At 38.2% G+C, this 20276-nt stretch overlaps 1 protein-coding gene across 5 annotated transcripts in view; it reads left to right on the plus strand.

Annotated features, from left to right (window-relative positions):
• LOC129769980 (uncharacterized) overlaps positions 1-20276 on the plus strand; it is a 200881-nt gene that overhangs the window by 87578 nt on the left and 93027 nt on the right. The window lies entirely within an intron of this gene.

Genomic DNA, 20276 nt, shown 5'->3' on the forward strand with positions numbered 1-20276 from the left:
CATTCTTCTGCTAGTTTAGTTTTGACTCTGTGTTCACCACCGTGGATTTCCACCGTCGGATGAAAATAATAAAAATTAAAAATAAATTGCGACATGAAATATTGTTATTGTGGACTCGAATTTGTGGAAAATTTATAAAAATCGCATGCGAAATAAGAATTAAGAAACATCGTTCGCACGTTCTATTGTAAAGGTGTGTTCCAGGTGACCTTCTCAGGTTGCCAATGGTATTTTCCACCGTCCTGTGTTTAAGTGTGTAGAAAACTTAAAAATTGCAATGCGAAATATACCGTCGGTTCGTTTTATTATATAAGTATATTCCCGGTGACCTTCTTAGGTTGCCCGTGGATATTTTTCACCGTTGAGTGTTCGAATGTATGGAAATAGTCGAGTGATTGAACACCGTTCGTAGAATCCCATCACTTACCGCAGTGAATCCAGATTTTTACCTTCCCCCACTAACAACTATCCCTTCCATGATAAACGCTAGGGAACCACGCTATAGAGGTGACCCTTCTGGCCTTCGGGCGGCAAATATCATACCAACATTCCTTCCCTTCCTCTGGTGACTGTAAGGACGTGGCCGGTGTCGTTATTGACCATTTAAAGCTCAAGCTCAAACGGGAGTAGATTTATAAAACATAATCAAAGAGTTATACTATACATTTCAATGCCGGAGTCACTGAAAACAAGAATTTTATATGATGAAAGGCATTCTCTTACCATTAATCGATTTCACTCTAAATTGGTTAACGTTGAATTTCATGCTTTGATTTTCACCAACACGCAATGATCTTCAATTTCGACGTTTCGAATGTCATGACGAAAATAAACTTCATGGCAATTTGATGTTGATGTTCATCCATCCGTGTTCATTGATAGTGTTGTTTCATATTTATCGACTCTCGCTTGAGCTGTACGTTATCAATACAAGGTAGGCTGAATTCGCCATATTTGAATGTCGTGAACATTAACATTTTCGGCCCTGGTGCCAACTGAGATAAAGAGCGCCACGATAGTAGTTATAGCTATAATACAAAAAAAAAAGAAGAAAACGTTCGCGATGCATTTAGTGCAATATTGCCATTGATATGGGTAAACATATTGCAACGTATGGCCTGTTTATGGAACGTTCTCGCGAGGGTACAAATAAATTATGCATCCTCTGCTGATTCTACGAAGTCACACAAACCATTTAGCTACCAAAACACTCTAATGACGAGTTCATTCCGTGATTTTAAGACATTCTAAAACAATATTCGAAGTGATAATATCATATATAAATGTGTTTTAAGAGTGACTTTTGCAAATTGTCCTGAATTTTCATAAAACATAATGAAAGAATTACATTCGAAGCCCTACACTAAAATATATTTAATGAAAATTCTATAAAGTTCTGAAATTATAATAAAAAATCATGTCTTTTTGAAAATTCTGAAATTTTCCCAAATGTCACTTATAAGATTCATTTTGGTAGACAGGTGATTTAAAAAAACAATAAAAGTTTCAGTTTTTTTTTCTTAAGGACAATGTAGATTTATCCAGGAAGAAAAAATATGCAAAAATTCTTAATTAGCTAATATCTTCTCGATAGAAAATAGAAGAATATCTTATCGATAGAACACAGGATAAAAAATGTGACAAATTCTACGCAGAAATGACTTCTTTCCTAACTTTTTCGATGTGTCAATTACATTCAAGTTATTGGTATTTAACTGTTCTGACGTAGAACTACGTCTTACATTAAGGGTGCCAAATCAGAAAACAGGTCACGTTTTTATGAAATAAAGTTAACGTTAATATCTATTTTTGTCGCGAACGGATTTTGGCGATTTACATACTAAACGAATCGTAAATTCCCTAAGATTTGTTTAATATTCTATACATTACAATCCCCTGGTGTTTAATGGTTAAAATTCATGAAAACTATAAGCGTATCCATTTTTCCATACATTTTTTGCTGATGTGTGTTTTTTTCCCGTGCCACCAATAACGAGTAACTTATCGACGAGCAACGAAGGGGAAATCGTAGGATTTAAAGTTTCCCTGAATAAAGGAAAAGAAGAAGTACAAAGGTGAATATATACAATATAAGTATACATAGTAGATCTCGCTGAGGGAACCTTTCATAACTTAAAGATGTAGAACCCTAGGTTGATCACTTGAAATGTAGTATTATATTATAATTTAAACCAAATTAAGAAATAAATAGAATTTAAGTGAAAAACAGGAAGTGGGTTATATCTATGGTATAACCGCAAAGGTGACGTAGGACTATCGTTGATTTAGAGATCATTTGTTTGAAGTTGAATCTAAATTCATTCTGAATGAATGAATAAATGAATATTTGGGGGACTTCGAAAACGAGAGCGTTACGTTGGAAGATCAAGGTTTTATGCATCCAATATTGGATACAAAATATCTTGTTCTGAAGAATAATCTTCAGAAGCTTTCCTGCTAACTGCACTTGATTGACAAATCACAAAACCAAATGTATGTGGTCGCATTATTATATGGATAGAAAACATTAGAATAAACTCGCATGAATGTATTTTTCAATTACCAGGGAAACTGGCAGATTATTTTTCAGCAACGATTAGATCTTTCCGATTTTTTTTCGATACTGAATGGCATCCAAACGAAAAGAATTCCGCGCGTGTATGTGTGTGTCTGGCGGCTGCTTCGATGTTATCCCGGGGAACCGTTTTTCGATGCTGATACTCTCTTGGTCATCTTTCTTCTCCTTCTGATCGATCGGCTTTTCTACGCTCCCTCACAGTTAAAACAAACTGATTGCATTTCAGGTTAGGCCAGGTAATGAATCCCTCGATCGCTCGCCGTCCAGCTCGCCCAGTAACGATGTTGTCTTTTCGATGTCCTCACGAAAAATGAATGGGTTTCACCACCAGAATATCGCTTAAGTATGATTTTCGTGTGTGATTGAATCGAGAGAAGGTGTGGTTTACGATGGCAATTTGGAAGACAAACTAGAGGGGAATGAACTCTCTGAGTATGAAAATTTCGGCGACTGAGCAATAATCGATTGAAAATTGTATAATTTTCGCGATACGAAACATTTTCCGTTGTGCGCGCATACAATATTGGATACGAAAATATCCTACTGATGGGGAAGAATAATCTTCAGAACCTTTCCAGCTAATTACACTTGATTGAAAAATTACAAAATCATCAAATCTTTGGTCGCTGTGTTATATGGATAGAAATCATTAAAATAAACTCTTTAGCATGAATGTATTTTTCAATTACCAGGGGAACTGGCAGATTATTTTTCAGGAACGATTAGATCTTTCCGGAATTTTCACGATGCTGAATGGCATCCAAACGAAAATGCTCCTTTCAGTTTGGCCTGCAAAAAACTTTTCTAAACTCTAATCCATCAAATTTGGAGCCCTGAAAAGGGCCGTTGATTATATGCTAAGCTAATATAGCACGCTCTCCTTGGATTCGACGGGCCAGCTGAATGTCCATGATGTGATGCGTTTTGCGTGGATAGCACACAAATTGGTATCTTCGAATAGGCCTCCTGCAGCGCCATAACCGCGGAACTTTGGAAGCGCAAGTCGGTTTTGAAGTCCTGAGCAATTACACGAACCAAATGCTGCAAAGGTAGCTTACGGATCAGCAATTCGGTCGACTTCTGATAGCGACTCGTTTGTTTGGGACCAAGCAAACAGCTCGTTAGTCTTTCGGTGGTAAGGCACACGAAAGCAGCTCGGATAAGCGCACCAGCCGCAGGATAGGTTATTTAGGAGCTATTAGCGCTCAAAATCTCGGTCTCCGGCGTAACGCTTTCGTTCTCGAAACTTTGATTTTACACCCCGGTATAGAAATGAAAGACGTAGTCCTACGTCAAAAAGGGAACCTTTCAGTATCGTTGTAGATATGAAGCAAGGAACATCGCTTGTTCTTCCTTGTTTTGAGCCATCACATGTCTCCGTGCGGGACTAAGCTGTGGACTTAGTCGGCTCACCAAGAAAATAAATGTTCTGGAATTTTACCTGTGATTTGGTTTCGCATGACTGTAGCAAAACTCTCTCCACCAAGGATGAAAGCTAGACTAATCAATATTAACAGAAAGGGCTTCTGTTGAGAAGAGCGCAAATCGGAGATAAGTATTGTTGAGATTAACAGAAAGAGATTATTTCGTTTATTTAGTCACCATTAAAGTAAATGTCGTTCTGGAATTTTATATATTTTTTTGTAATTTGCTGCGCTTATCTTGAGCATGAGAAAGTGTTTCTTTTGAGAATAGCGCAAAATGATGAGAAGTGTTTATATTTCTAGTACCTTTAAGCCACCAATGTATGGCTTTGTATACATGCAATGGCGAACGCTTGTTTAGCGCTTGGTCTTCGTTGTACGAACGATGCCTAGAGGTGCGATTCCACTGAGACAATACTAAATAACATGTAGCATGATATTCGATACTCACAAGTATTGTCATTGCTGTTGTTTCCTTGCGGTGCCAAAGATATATTGATATAGTTATGGAATATGGAATAATGGTGCTGGTGCAAGAAGGATACAATCGTCTGTAGCCGAGTCTATGTAAATTGCGAAAAAGGCCACCAGAATGGCATTCGAGGTAAATTTTCAATGTGTATTGCTCTGCGTGAGCGAGAATGAATCATCAATCAATTAACATCAATTGATTCTACAATAAAAAAAATCATCTCAGTTACCGTTATTTCTAAAATTTCACAGTATTATAAAATAATATCCGAAGTTAGAAACAAGCGACTTATATAAAATAACAGCGTAGTTCTACGTCAACAATGCGGTTGTATCTTGAACACCACCTCCTATGTTTTTTGTTCTAATTATTATCGAATCAGTATTCAATGTTTTCAAATCCAATTAACTATAGGTGACGACTTTTTTCTCTTTTTCTGAATGAGGTTCGCGAAGGTATTTCATTACTGCATATTAGATTGGTGTGGTTTATTCTGGAATTCTGTTGAATTCATAAAATGGTGTCACAGAATTATTATTTTGTCACAATATTATTGTTACTTTTGCTGTTTCAATACATGTGTATGAATACTATTAAATCACCAACAGTTTGCGTAATATGATCACATGCGAAGTATTAATGAATCACTCGCAGTGCGAGATGGGTTCTCGCAAGTACCGGTATAACACAGTGCACACGACCCCTATATACTTGGTGGTTCTCATGGATTGAAAAATGATTCCTTTTAGAGTTTCCGATAACTCCGGCTCACTGATGTAGTATTGTGGTGCCCAGATCTAGTGACGGGGGGTAAGCGCTAGAGAAGAAACATAAAACTGCATATCATCATGGGAGCAAACATTCGCCCTCTCAGCTGTGCACAGGTGCATTTTGCACCGTCGTCTACCAGCACACACAACCGTGCAGAGTAGCGATGCGATGCTGACTGGGGGTCCCCGTAATGCATCAAAAACCACATCTAAATCCCACCCACCCGACGTAAAAGTCCGGTTCTCCTGCACAAACATGTGACCTCCAGAATTGGTACCGACAAAGGAGCCAATATCTTCTCCACTTTCCCATGCCTAATGTTGCAGGAGGGTGAGTGGGTGGGGGTACGTAGTGTAGGGAGGTTCGCACAAACCGCCACCAGAGGCACAAACCAAATTCTGTCGCAAATTTTTGGACCAACGAAGACTTGCGCGACGACAACGACGACGATAGTTTGATGAAAATTCGTAAATATCTGAACGAGAAGAGCCATGAGTAGCTCTTGGGTGGTGTATTAGAAGGAATAGATGCAGCATTGCGAGAAACGATAGCAGCTCCTTCTCAGAAGCAGCAGCAGCAGCAGCAGCAGCCGGATGTTTTAATGTGGTTGGATTTCGTTTCCGAATGTTTTTAGCCGTGGATCGACCACTCGAAAATATGTTCCGCTGGCCCTGGGAAGCCATAAAAGATGGTGTGGCAGATGGGGATGGGGAGAAATGGAAACTGTGGACGAAAACTTATCGACAGCTTCGAGCAAATCTTGCTCCGATGGGAGAGGGATGTGCGTCACATACACTTTGTCTGGGGTTCGTCATAATGAATTGCTGCTGCTGCTGTCTTCTGCAAAGGAAAATTCTGTTTGGCATTTGCGGGGAGGCGCGGGGCTTCCAGCAACTATCAGGTGTGCTTTTTTGTGTGTTTATTACTATGAGTAATCCAATTTAGCTCGGTGCGCACTGGTGAATGACAATCCGTGATGGAAATGACTTTCCGACAGAAGGTGGACGGTATTCGGTCGGAATGCGTTGCTGACGTTTGTCGGTAACTCTCTCTTCGAGCGTTGATCATTTATTCATATTGATGCGTGGACTGTGCCATGTTTCATTGCACCAGGGAAAGCATCTGGTGTTCGGCGTTATGATTACATTTCAAAGTTTCTTTTCGCTGAAAACAGTTCTGAATGGAGACTACAAGAAAGTGATTTGCAGGACTCCGCATTCACTTGAAGATATGAACAACATGAATCAAATTAGTGTATAAAAAATCCAAAATCTTGCATGACCCTTTTCATTTAAAGATAGGAAATCAATATGGGTTCTTGATGATCTGTTATTTCATTTCAGATTCTTCATTTGTTCAAATCTGTTGCTTCGTGTATGTGTATGATTAAAGCATGTTTCAAACAATTTGGTACCAACATATTGTTGTCAACTATTTCCCAATGACTTGACTCATTAGTATATGAACTATAGTGCCAATCTGGCCTGGTTATGCTGAGGATCGTTTCCTGCTGCAACATATATATCATGACCCAGTTGACCTGTTACGTAACTTTTTATTCTTATTGCGTATTTGTAAATTTTTGTCAATCAAGATTGAGTTCAATCGGAAGAAGAAGTGTGTAGAATTTTCCAGCATGCATTTTATACAAAACTAGCTGACCCGGCAAACTTTGTCCCGCCTAAAATTAGTTTTTTGTTATCAATACCTTCAAACATTCACGTTTTCTTACTATGAGCAAATTCATGGTACAATCGCAGAACTGTTCATTGATTGATCTTCTAATCGCCCCCGTTGAATTTTGTATGGCAGCTCCCCCTTAGAGAGGGGGTGGAGTGTCTAACCACCGTAAAAACATCTATTGCACCCTAAAACCTCCACATGCCTAATTTGGTTTCATCTGCTTGATTAATTCTCGAGTTATGCAGAAATTTGTGTTTCATTTGTATGGCAGCCCCACCTAAGAGAGGGGGAGGAGTGTCTATTCACCATGAAAACGTTTCGTGTCCCCTGAAACATTCGCATGACAAATTTGGCTCCATTTGCTTGATTAGTTTTCGAATTATGCAGAAATTTGTCTTTCATTTGTATAGCAGCTCCCCCTTAGAGAGGGGGTGGAGTGTCTAACCACCGTAAAAACATTTACTGCGCCCTAAAACCTCCGCATGCCAAATTTGGTTTCATTTGTTTGATTAATTCTCGAGTTATGCAGAAATTTGTGTTTCATTTGTATGTTACTGTTAATGTTAATGTTACTGTTTAAAGTGATATTTCAAAAATAGAATTGAAATTTCACAATCATTTTTCCCGAAACTGTCACATTCGAGATAGACTCTATTGACATGTTCCTCTAGAATTGTTTCAAAAGTGGTCGCATTGTGCGTGATTGACCGTCGCACATTAACTTCAAGCAATGCAAGAGGCGTCATCACAGTATGCTACACCCCCGCGAGGCTCGGGTTCTCACATCGCTTAGTTCGAAGGTTACATTTATGGAGGGATCCCGTGAACATAACCATTCATGGCGCCGGGAATTTGTCAAACAACATTTGAGAATTAATCTACGCTCAGATCAAATCGAGGAACGACGAGTTAGAACGTGGTTAATGAATACCGTTACTGCAGATTTCCTAACACAGGTCTTCCAGTGTAGGAATGACAGATTCAGGAGAACTTGACAGTCTTATCGATCAACAAGAGTAACCAGATTCACATGGTTCTGGGTGCCAAACATTTCCTCTTCCCAAACGTCTGCAGTTAGCAGGAAGTTTGCCGATTCTGATTCTCAGCGTATTCGGTTGGGTCGTCACGGAATCAGTCAGCTCGACTCCTTTCACTCAACAGCATTCTTCCGGCGTTGTCGCAGTCTTAATAGTGAACACCGATGGCAGTGAGGACTAGTGCTGGAAAACCATCGAAAATTAGTCCGTTAATGAATGGCACTGCGAAAACTTCTATCAATCTATAAAATATAAAGATGAAACGACATGCTCCGATAGTCCGCTTTGCCCAGCAACATATATTCAAAGAGAAAAAAAAGAAACTACAGGGTCTTTCAGCTTAAACGCTCACGCAAAAAAAAATAAATTTCAACATTTCTCGTCGTTCGTAATGTTAGAGTTGTGCATGAAGAATTTTGTTCACCGATTAAAACGCGTTATCGAAAAAAGAGGTGGTCACATCGAAAATGTCCTAAAATAAGCTTCATTTTAGTTTTTTTAAAAATAAACATCTTTTTTTTATCTGTATTATAGTGACTTTCAACACTTTTGGCTGGTTCGTCACTTTTACTTCCATTTTTGGAAGAATGTCGGAAGTGAGAATTGAACTCGTGACATACAGCGTGAGAGGTATGGATGTTACCCCTACGCCAGATCGCCTCCACAAAAATAAACATCGATTCCCTTTTGTAGAAGTTGTTAACATTTGCGTGAGCGTTTAATCTGAAAGACCCTTTACAACGAGCAAATTTGGTCTCGAAGCCTTTATTCCCATGAGGGCTCCACCTATTTGTATACCCAGATCATGCGAATTCTGGGTCAGCTCGATCTCTCTCTCTCTCTCTCCATCTCTCTCTCTCTGTCTCTCTCTCTCTCTCTCTCTCTCTCTCTCTCTCTCTCTCTGTTTCTCTCTATTCTACTACCAATCGAAAGTATTTTATTTCAGCAATCTCGATCCAGACTATCAACATCATCTAACCACCGCTGTCGAATAATGCGAAGTTAGACAAAGATATTGGAAGTGTGTGAAATTTCTGGGAGAAATAGAGCTTGAGCTTGAGCTTGGGTAGACTATACACTTCGTAATTGCTCTCCGTGATCGACCTGAGCCAGCGAAATTGCACAAAGAACGCACAGAATGAGGCTTGGGAGTAGCAAATCATTCTCATTGTGCAAGTTTCGGTGATTCGAACTTTAAATAGTCAATAACGACACCGACCACGTCTTTACCGTCACCAGGGGAAGGAAAGGAATGTTAGTATGATATTCGCCGCCCAAAGGCCAGAAGGGTCACCTCTATAGCGTGGTTTCCTAGTGTTTAGTGTTGTTGGTGGGGGAGGCAAGAAACAGGATTCACTGTGGTGAGTGACGGGATTAGGAGTGGGAAAAATAGAAATGATTAAATGCACTTTTAAACCTTTAGCCTACGATTTAATTTTCAATAGAGCGAACCAAATGCAGACTCTTCGATCGATCCCGTCAAAAATCGTAAATCATTTTAAAAGAATTCATTCTGTTGATCAAAATACCTCAGTTAATGTTTTTGAAAGATTTCTATCTTGAAAAATTTTGTAATTTGGTATACATTTTGTGCGGGAGATAGGGACCGCACAAAAAAAGTTTTCCCCAAGAAAATAACTCAAATCGTAGTCTTTTATTGCATTTATCAGGCTCAATTGTTCATACATATGGAGAGATGTCTATTAGTGGAAGAACGACCAAGCCGCATATCAATGGTTCTAAGCTTGGCGTTGTACATTATGAATTGTCGAAACAAAGTCGAACCATCACACGACTTCGCCACCGAAAACAACTTTGGTGTTTGAAGCGAGTATTGAAGGAAAAAGGACTGCAAGGTAATTATGCTGCACTACAGCGCTCGGCCATTTACTCCAAAGGGCCCTTCAAACAATTTCACTTCATCTTCTCCTGATATTGCTAGTCAGATTTTTTTTTTAAACGATCGGAACAAATTGTAGTCGTCAATTTGTTCCGATCGTTTAAAAAAAATCTGACTCAAAAACTATATGACTTACAAAATCTTGGTCAGAGGATGAAATATAGGAAATTGTTTAAGCTTTCATTAATAAATATCAAACAAAATTATTGAAAAAAAATATTTTGAAAATTAAAATTCATTTTTCTCAAAAACATATTTTCAAAAAATTCTGAACGAAAATTCAATGAACAGTCCATACAATTGCCAACAAGTCACAGGGAAAGAGTTTTTCTAGCAACCAATTTTTCATGTTTTCTTAGAAAAATTACTATTGATGTTTATCGCGATTGATATGTTTCGACATGACATGTTCTGCAAACTTTTTCATTTTCAGAAATATGTGAAGAATGTATCAAACGCAAGAATTTACACACAAAAATGTTGTGTAACATAAAGAACATAATGTAAAAGATTATTTTTTCTATACAAAAATGCCATGCATTCCAGAAATTTTAAAAGATGGAAATAGTCCATATATTAATAAGATCTAAAACTTTATTGAATAGACTAAATCGCTATCTTGATTTTTAACAAAATTAGTATTGATTGTGCGTCGGATACATCTTTGAGAAAAATAAATTTTAATTTTTAAATTTTTTTGTGTAATTTTCTTTGTAAAAATATAATACGAAATTTATTTTTTCCTGCTTCTGAAATTTGGATTTTTAGGAAGAATCTCTCGAAATTATCATTATTTACTGCAGTTATAGCCATTTTTGTGATGCGGTATTTATTTTGGAACAATCTTGACTTAGAACTCAAACCATGTTTTACATGTTTTACTATTTAAATTTTGTTTTTCTCTTCAAGTTCTCGCCATTTTGTTTGACTCGGCGCTATTTTAGCTGATCGTTATTGAGAGCACGAGTTGGTAAGCACATAAATGTACAGAACAAATGTATGAGAAAATGGGACATGTTTTTTTCTGATTCAACACTTTATAAAAAAAACAAATGATATATTTCAGTTCTTTCTGAATTATATTATATGTGAGGTGCCATATAATATGATGCTACTTATTTGATACCTACTTTCAGGCGAAAACATCAAAAATGCTATTTTTATTATTTTCGAGTTGTCATGGTAGTAGAGACCCTAGTTATTCATAACATTTTTAGAAAAATATTGCTATCGAATAAAACATATGACTCTATTTTTATAGGAAAAAAGTCTCAATAACGAAAATTCATACCTTTGTGAATACTAGACTAATCGTATTTAAAATCTCAGCTTTATAAAAATGAAATAAACATTTCGAAACACAAACATACGAACATTTATTGAGTTTTCGTCTAAAAGCAGACATATGAAATGTCATACATTAATTTTTCTGAAAACTAAAATTACTACTGAAATAGAACTTTCAATTGTGATTAAGGAATCGCAAATCGGTTAAGCGGTACAAAGTTACAAATTTTCAAAACATTCTATAAAATGGAAAAACAACCGATTTTTAGACTACCTTAATTCTAAACAAGACGGAATAACAAATGGAATGATTGTGTCCTAGACATGACCACATAGTTGACGAAGGTTTTGTTACGATATTTGTTGCCTTTGGATGTTGTATATTCTTGAAGAAGGTACGCCGCAGCAACGGACTGCCCGCAACTGACTTCAATCTCTCCACGACAAGCTCATATTCTATCGCTCCGGTTCAAGGGTCCTATCAGTCTAGTAGTAATAGTAGTGGTGTTGAATTATAGCGGCTTTTGCAATTGACTCGCCTCTTTCCTTGAAAAAGGCCAATTGGGAAAACAAAAACTTATACTTGGTCTTGGGAAAGGTCATTCGAGAAGCCTCAAGGATCGCTACCATCCAGATGGCTGACGAATAGTGAGTGACAGTAGCTTTTGTATTATACAGACTTTACCCTTTATAATTCATTCGTCTTTAGCCTTGAGAAAGCCCGTTTTGGAAAACTTAACCTTAAATTCGCTCATGCTGCAGCAGCTATTGAGCAGTTTTTGTACTCGCTCGACGCACGCCGGCAACCGATGACGGCAGTTTGTTCGTATCGTCATGGTGCCCAATTTTCCCGTCCGTGTTTGGTAAACGCTTGCGGTGTGCACAAATGCATAGGAAAATAAAAGGTCTTAGTTATAACTTATTATTGTACAAAATACGCTCGACAAAAAAACAGGAAGTGGGTTATATCTATGGTATAACCGCAATGGTGACGTAGGACTATCGTTGATTTAGTGATTATTTGTTTGAAGTTGAATCTGAATCCATTCTGAATGAAAGAATAAATGAATATTTGGGGGACTTCGAAAACGGGAGCGTTACGTTGGAGGTACAAGGTTTTATGCATCCAATATTGGATATGAAAATATCCTACTGATGGGGAGAATAATCTTCAGAAGCTTTCCTGCTAATTGCACTTCATTGAAAAATAACAGAACCAAATGTATTTGGTCGCAGACAAACATAAAAAACATTAAAATAAACTCTTTCGCTTGCATGTTATTTTCAATGCCAAGGGGAACTGGCAGATTATTTTGCAGAAGCGATATCTTTCCGGACTCTTCTCGAAGTCCACCACCAGTGGTTAATGCTAACTCGATAACCACCTGTTAATTGCACTTGATTGAAAAATCACAAAACCAATTGTATTTGGTCGCAGTATTATATGGATAGAAAACGTTAAAATAAACTCTTTCGCTTGAATGTAATTTTCAATTCCAAGGGGAACTGGCAGATTATTTTGCAGCAACGATCACTTCTTTCCGGATTCTTCTCGATAACCAGCAAACGTAAAGAGTTGCACGCGTGTATGCGTGTGTGTGTATGGCAATTGCTCCGATGCCTCAAGCGAAACCTGGTATTCTCTCGGTCGTCTTCTCTTCTCTTTCTGATGGATCGGCTTTTCTGCGCTCCTTCACAGTCCCAAACAAACAGAATGCGTTTCAGGTTAGGTCAGGCCAGGTAATGAATCCCTTGATCCCTCACCATCAAGCTCGTCCAGCTCGTTCAACTCGTTCATTAACGATGATGTCTTGTCGATGTAATCACGAAAAATGAATGCGTTTCAGAATATTGCTTAAGTATGCTTTTTGTCCGTGATTGAATAGAAAGAAGGTGTGGTTTACGATGGTAGTTAGAAAGGCAAACTAGAGGCGAATGAGCTCTCTGAGTTTGAAACTTTCAGCGACTGAGCAATAATCGATTGAGAATTATGTTTATCGCGATGTGAAACATTTTCCGTTGCGCGCGCAATATTGGAAACGAACATATCCTACTGATGAAGAAGAATAATGTTCAGAAGCTTTCCTGCTGATTGCATTTGATTGAAAAATCACAAAACCAAATGTATTTGGTTGCAGTGTCATATGGATAGAAAACATTAGAATAAACTTTTTCGCATCAATGTATTTTTCAATTCCCAGGGGAACTGGCAGATTATTTTTCAGCAACGATTAGATTTTCCCGATTTTCCTCGATACTCGAAGCCCACCAGTGGTTAATGCTAACTCGATAACTACCTGTTAATGGCACTTAATTGAAAAATATTTGGTCGCAGTGTTACATGGATAAAAAACATTAAAATGAACTGTTTCGCATGAATGTATTTTTCAGTTCCCAGGGGAACTGGCAGATTATTTTTCAGCAACGATTGAATCTTTCCGGAATTTTCTCGATGCTGAATGGTATCCAAACGAAGAGTTCCGCGCGTGTATGTGTGTGTGTGGCGGCAGCTCCGATCTCTTCCCGGGGAACCATTTGCGGAATCACTCTCCTCCTGATGGATTCCCTTCTGCCCTAAGGTGCACAAACAGGCTCTTGGTGACACCGTTCATTCGCGCTTTCATGATAAACGAAGAGCTTCACCACAACAGCGACAACATGCTCCAATCGCTGTTCAATTAGAACTGAGTGGATTTCCGAGTGGCGCTCGCTTATATACCGATTGGTGATTTCAATAGCCTGTTTTTAAATCAATTTTAAGACTATTGAAACAAGTTTTTGAATCAAAAGGTAACAAGTATATAACGCGTAGACATTTTATCTTTCGAATGAAGTGTTCATCATACCATTTCGTTCAGTTGTTTAGGAGCTATTAATGCTCAAAATCTCGGTCTCCGGCGTAACGCTTTCGTTTTCGAAACTTTGATTTTACACCCCGGTATAGAAAGACGTAGTCCTACGTCAAAATTAGAGGAACAGAGTGCGAAAATTTCAAGTGGTTTTTGACGTGTTGTAACTTCGTGAAAAATCAACACATTTCGAAGGGATGCGCATCCTTTTGAAGCTAAAACTTTCAGGTATTAGAATATTTACGTACATATTTTTATATTGGTGTGTGTAGGTTAGGGTGCCAACGAATGTATGGGAAAAAATCGACCCTAAAATTTCAAAGTCCGGGGGTTTTCGAAAAAAAATTTTTGATGCCAAATGTCTTAAAATGGCATGAAACGTCGAGTTCTACTGTCATCTCGAAAAAAAAATTTTTTATTAAAAATCGGCACTTTGGGACTTTGGGACTTTAGGGTGTCAATAAAATTAGTTATCTCGATTTTTCATTCACAACTTGCTACGAAATGTTGATTTGCACAATAATATACTCTATGCAAAATAATAGCTCATTCGGACTTCATTTACTGGTGTCGCAGACGTTAAAATTTAAATTTTTTAAAATCGAAAAATCTGTGGAAATCGGGGTTTTTAAAAAAAAATTGTTGATGCCAAAAGTCTTAAAATTGCATGACACGTTGAGATTTACAGTTATCCCAAAATTTTTTTTTTCAAAAATAATTTTTTCAGACGGAAAAACGACCAAGTGAAAAAAAAACTTTTTTTTTGACAAAATTTTTTTTTTCGAGATAACTGTATATCTCGACGAGTAATGCAATTTTAAGATATATGGCATCAGATATTTTTTTCTAAAACTTAGATTTTCGGTGATTTTTCGTTTTTCAAAAATAAACTCAAATTTTAACGTTTGTGACACCGGTTAATGAAGTCCGAATGAGTTAATACTTTGCATAGGGTAAATTATTGTGCAAATCAACATTTCGTAGCAAGTTCCGAATGAAAAATCGAGATAACTATTTTTATTATCACCCTAAACCATACTTTTCGTTTCGCATGCCGAAAAAAAACTAAGTCCCAGAGTGCCGATTTTTAACAAAAAAATTTTTTTCGGGATGACACTAGATCTCGACGTTTCATGCAATTTTAAGACATTTGGCATCAAAAAAAAATTTCGGAAACCTCGATTTCCTTCACCCAAGGGGGGAGGGTGATTTTTCGAAGATGTCTGTCTGTCTGATTCTTATGGACTCGGAAACTACTGAACCGCTCGACATGAAAATTAATATGTATGGGTGTTTTCGTGACAGTTTGAGACCACTACCCTCTCTCTAAGGAGGGGGCTGCCATACAAATGAAACACAAATTTCTGCATTACTCAGTAATTAATCAAGCAAACGAAACCAAAGTTGGCATGTGAAGGTTTTAGGGGGCGTAAAATGATTCTGTGGTGGTTAGACACTCCTCCCTCTCTCTTAGGGGGGGGGGGGACTGCCAAACTAATGAAGTAAAAATATCTGCAAAACTCAAGAACTAATCAAGCAAACAGAACCAAAGTTAGCATGCGAGGGTTTTAAGGTGCAACGAATGTTTCTATGGTTGTTAGACACTTCTCCCCCTCTCTAAGGAGGGGCTGCCATACAAATGAAACATAAATTTCTGCATTACTCGAAAATTAGTCAAGCAAACGGAACTAAAGTCGGCATGTGAAGGTTTTAGGGTGCAATAAATGTTTCTATGGTGAATAGACACTCCTCCCCTCTCTCTAAGGGGTGACTGCCATACAATAAAACTCAAACTTCTGCATAACTCGAGAAATAATCAACCAAATTGAGCCAAATTTGGGATGAGAGGGTTTTTGGGCACGAGAAATGTTTCTATGATGGTATGACACCCCTCTCTCTCCTGGAATGGAGAGTGGTCCCATGAAACTAATACACATATTTCAACCAAACATGACAATTGAAAATTTTCGGAAAACTCTATAAAAAAATGAAAAAGTTCGAAAAATTCAATTCGCATATGTTCTACAAATACATATTGATAAGCGTTATTAGTCCATTTGATTTTTGCTCTAACGAAATTGATCTTCGTTCGAAAGTGGAAAGAAAACGTGGATGTGATAACGAAAAATAAATTTTGGGCGAAACGAAGTTTGCCGGGTCAGCTAGTAATTCAATAAAAAAAACCATAGCACCGCAAATCGAATGGCAGTTTTGAAAACTCCAATAAACAATTTTGACGAAAAAAAATTATTCAAATTTTTTGCATAGCAAAAAAAAAAAAAGGATTTTTATAGTGCTTTACAAAATCTACTGTTATTCATCGAATATCGCAGTCAGTGTTGCCACATTTCAATCTGTACCAGAGGGGTAAGAATCTTACTCGGCTGTACATTTTCTTCCAAAAATCTGTACCATGGAAAATATTCGTTGTAGAGAAAAATGCATTTTATAGCATAAAAATACTCATTTATTCACCACACATATCACATTTACATTTCATTTGTCATTCGTGTGTTTGATGATGCTTATACATAGTTTTTCTGAATCTAGATTGCATAGTATCATTTAGTTTCGAGCTGCCGCACCTAGCGATATTGCGGCGTAAAAATAATCATGTACCTTAATGTAGCTTTGTTCAAATGTGAAAAAATACACCCGTGGAAAAAATCTGTACCAATCTGTACCTTTTGGCAAAAATCTGTACACTGTACCATACAGAATCTGTACCAAAAATAACGAAAAAATCTGTACCTTTCCAGATAAATCTGCACGTGTGGAAACACTGATCGCAGTATGTTCTAATGTTTGCAGGCAAATTTTTAGCCTAGTGTATTTCCTAAACATCTGTGTACGTTTCATATTGATACGTTCAACCGTTTTTCCAAGCCGATTTTTCAAAGTTTGTGGTAAATTAGAGGAGCATTTAATCGCAAATCGTATCAGAAGTACAAAATCCTATGCGACTCTCAGAACGAACGATTCGTATCTTTCGTTTTCATGCGTTTGTAGGTACGAATATTGTAAGTGATACATATACAGCCATCAAAAAAGAGTCTATTTTTGAGAAAAGTTCTAAATATACACAATTTCATCAAAACCAGAAAAAAAATTTTCGGTGTGTATTTTTTTCATGGAATTGCTGTTTCACGAGTTTCAAATGCCAAATGTGAAAAACAATTTTTTGTGAATTATATTTTTTTCGCTAGAAACTTTTCGTTTTTCAATGATTTGTACTCCATCGTAGATCAAATTCCAACGATGTTTCTTGTTATTTGATTTATTTGAATAAAAAAGAGTTGGGAGCCAAATGATGCGCGGAAAAAATATTCACTACACTAAAGACATTTTGAGAATTTCGTTTACATCGGACATTGTTGAGTTACGTCGTTTATTTATTTGACAGAGGATTACTCCAATTGAATTCTAGAATACTCCAAAAGATTCATTATATGAACCAGAGCATATACATGTGGAACTTCGCACACGCCAAAATGCCTCTGAACGCGAAGAGGGCCAACGATGCAGCCTGTTTAGTATGCAATGTATTCACCTCTGGCTCGAATGCAGTTACTGATACGAACTATTCTCGACGGCCGTATCATTTGCAATCGAGCCTTTCCATCTCATGTCGAGCGGAGAAAGAGGAAGCTAGCGTACGATTCTTTCTTCATTGCCCATTCCATCCGGTAAACTGCACGCGCATCTACGCATCGACGTGTACGCCACGAACAGACGCGTTTCCGCTTGTGCGAGCTCACGTCCAGTATGCAACTTTTACAAAACTATTCAATCATATTGAAAAATTAATCAAGAATTCTATTTTCTTTCAATTAAAAAATGTTTTTCCGATACGCCTAGCTGAAGGGTCCGTTTTCGAACCGCAGTTGCACCGGACAGAGGCAAAGCGCGCCAATGCCACATCATATACGCAGAGTGGATATTTATTGACAATACTGCTGCCTTTGGCGAGCTGTTCGGTATGTGGCAAACAACGACGCGAGTGGGCGGACTTCTTCCGCCAGACCACCGAATAGAGGAAGGGTGGTGGTGAGCTTGCATTTCGCTGGCAGAATGTGCGTCTCCTCACATCACAAGTTGAGAAAGGCGCTTCACCGCTGGAGATCCATGCAGGGATCGACCATAAAGGTTGCCATTTTTTGTGTTAATTTTTTTTAGTCAGAAATAAAATTCAATAAGGAATTACTATTTTTTTTAAATAATAATTTTCTAAGATATGTAGCAAAGTATGAGGCCGATCTCCCTATCGAAGACTGATAGATTGCATCCCTGCGCTTGTGTGGGGTTGATGCATATGGAAGAATGGATACAGCTGCTTTTGACGATTGGCGCCGCCACTCTTCCGACCGCCTATAGAATTGGGGCCGTTTCGGATCTGTGTGTGCATTCGGTGCATGTACTTGGCACATATACCTTTCCCGTCCCCTTGCATTCTGCAGACCTGCTGGCTGCTGGTGTGGATGGTCGATGGGGATGAAAGAAACGAAAACTGATCGCCACCTCGCGTCATGTATTGCTGCAGATAGCCGGAAAAAGCTTTGATTTTTCGAAGAGAAAATTGAAACTTCGCCCAAATTAAAAGGCTCCTGAATAGACGTCGCACGCTGACTGCCATCATCTCGTGAGTGCGTGTATCTGGGTGGGTTTGTATGTTTCTCTTCTCTCGTGAGCCAGTCGGAATATATCTTCTTCCATATCGCTGAAAAAGACCACGTTGACTGGCAGTGGTAGGGAGTGGGATCCTTCCGTTGCACTCTCCGATATTCGATGCAGCGAGCGGAATTCTTTGAATGCTGTATAATTTCGCCGGGTCCCACATTCGGTTTTTTACCTTTTGGATGGAATCATAATCTGTAGACATATAAAAAATTTCCTGGAGGTAACGCTTTTCTTAAAATTTTACTGACGATTGATAGAACGAGCCTTTCGGAAGATTGACTCATCTTGTCTAGATAGAGATATGCTATTTTGAACTGGATGTCAACGTACGATGAATTCGGTTATAGTAGTAAACATAGATGCATTCACTTCCAGTCCATTTTCGATTCCTATATACCGAATAAAATGCTCAGATTTCGCTCAACAATTATATTGGGAGTACAGATAAGTTTACAGCATTTTTTTGCAACGTTTTATTATAAAAAGAAGAGAAGTCTCACATTACTGAAATCACTGTCCATTGCTAGCTACAGCCTTCTCCCCTCTTTCAGGTAGCATACGGATTCTGATGAATACGGCGGGTGAGGTAAGATTTCCCATTTGAGGTTCTCCGGGTAGTTTTTGACACCAATTGAAACATGGGGCCGAGCGTTGTCATGTTGCAGAATCAGCTTGTCGTGTCTAGCGGTGTATTGTGACCTCTTGTCCTTCAGGACTCGGCTCAAACGCATCAATTGTTGGCGGTAACGCACTCCTGTGGTAGTTTCATTTGGCTTGAGTAGCTCAGAATAAATGACTTCGAGCTAACCCCACACACCATAAGCTAGGAACCATGAATATTCGGTTTTGCGGTTGATGTTGATGGCTGGCTGGGCTTAACGCAAACTTTTTTACGCTTAGGATTGTCGTACCGTATCCACTTTTTGTCACCAGTCACGATTCGGTGCAGGAACTGTCTTGTTTTTGAATCATTCGGAGTTGCTTTGAACGATGTGAATTTGCTTGTTGTGTTACTCTCAACATTTCTGCAAGTTCTTCTTGTGTCTAGCATGGATCTTCATCGATTAACTTCGCCAATTTATCATCTTCAATTTTTTTTTGGTGCACCGGGACGCTCCTCATCTTCGAGGTCAAAATTACCACTTTTGAATCGATGAAACCAAGCTCTGCATATTGGTGGTTCCGACAGAGCATGCTTGTCGTAACATTCCACAAGTATCCGATGTGTCTCTGCTGCCTTCATCTTTTGTTTGCAGTAATGCACAAGAATTCCCCGCAAATACGACTTTGTTGGAACGAAATTTTCAATTTTTGCAGTGATAGGAAAAATGTTGTTTTGACTTTCAGGATAATATACGCACTGTTTTGTATGCTTCATACTTGAAGCCTCAACCACAGCAGTGGAACTCCATACAATTCACTGACTAAAAAGTGTCCACATTTTCATCGCTTGTTTACGTGAAGAATATAATTTTTTCAGGCACACTTGGTTTGAGAGTGTATGGATTTCTAGCTGTCTTTACGCAAGGTCTTTAATGAAGAATGAGAAGATGGGAAGGTTTATATAAACATGTTTATAATTACATAAGTTTATTCAA

Source organism: Toxorhynchites rutilus, chromosome 2 (assembly GCF_029784135.1).
Source record: "Toxorhynchites rutilus septentrionalis strain SRP chromosome 2, ASM2978413v1, whole genome shotgun sequence".
NCBI classification, from domain to species: domain Eukaryota; kingdom Metazoa; phylum Arthropoda; class Insecta; order Diptera; family Culicidae; genus Toxorhynchites; species Toxorhynchites rutilus.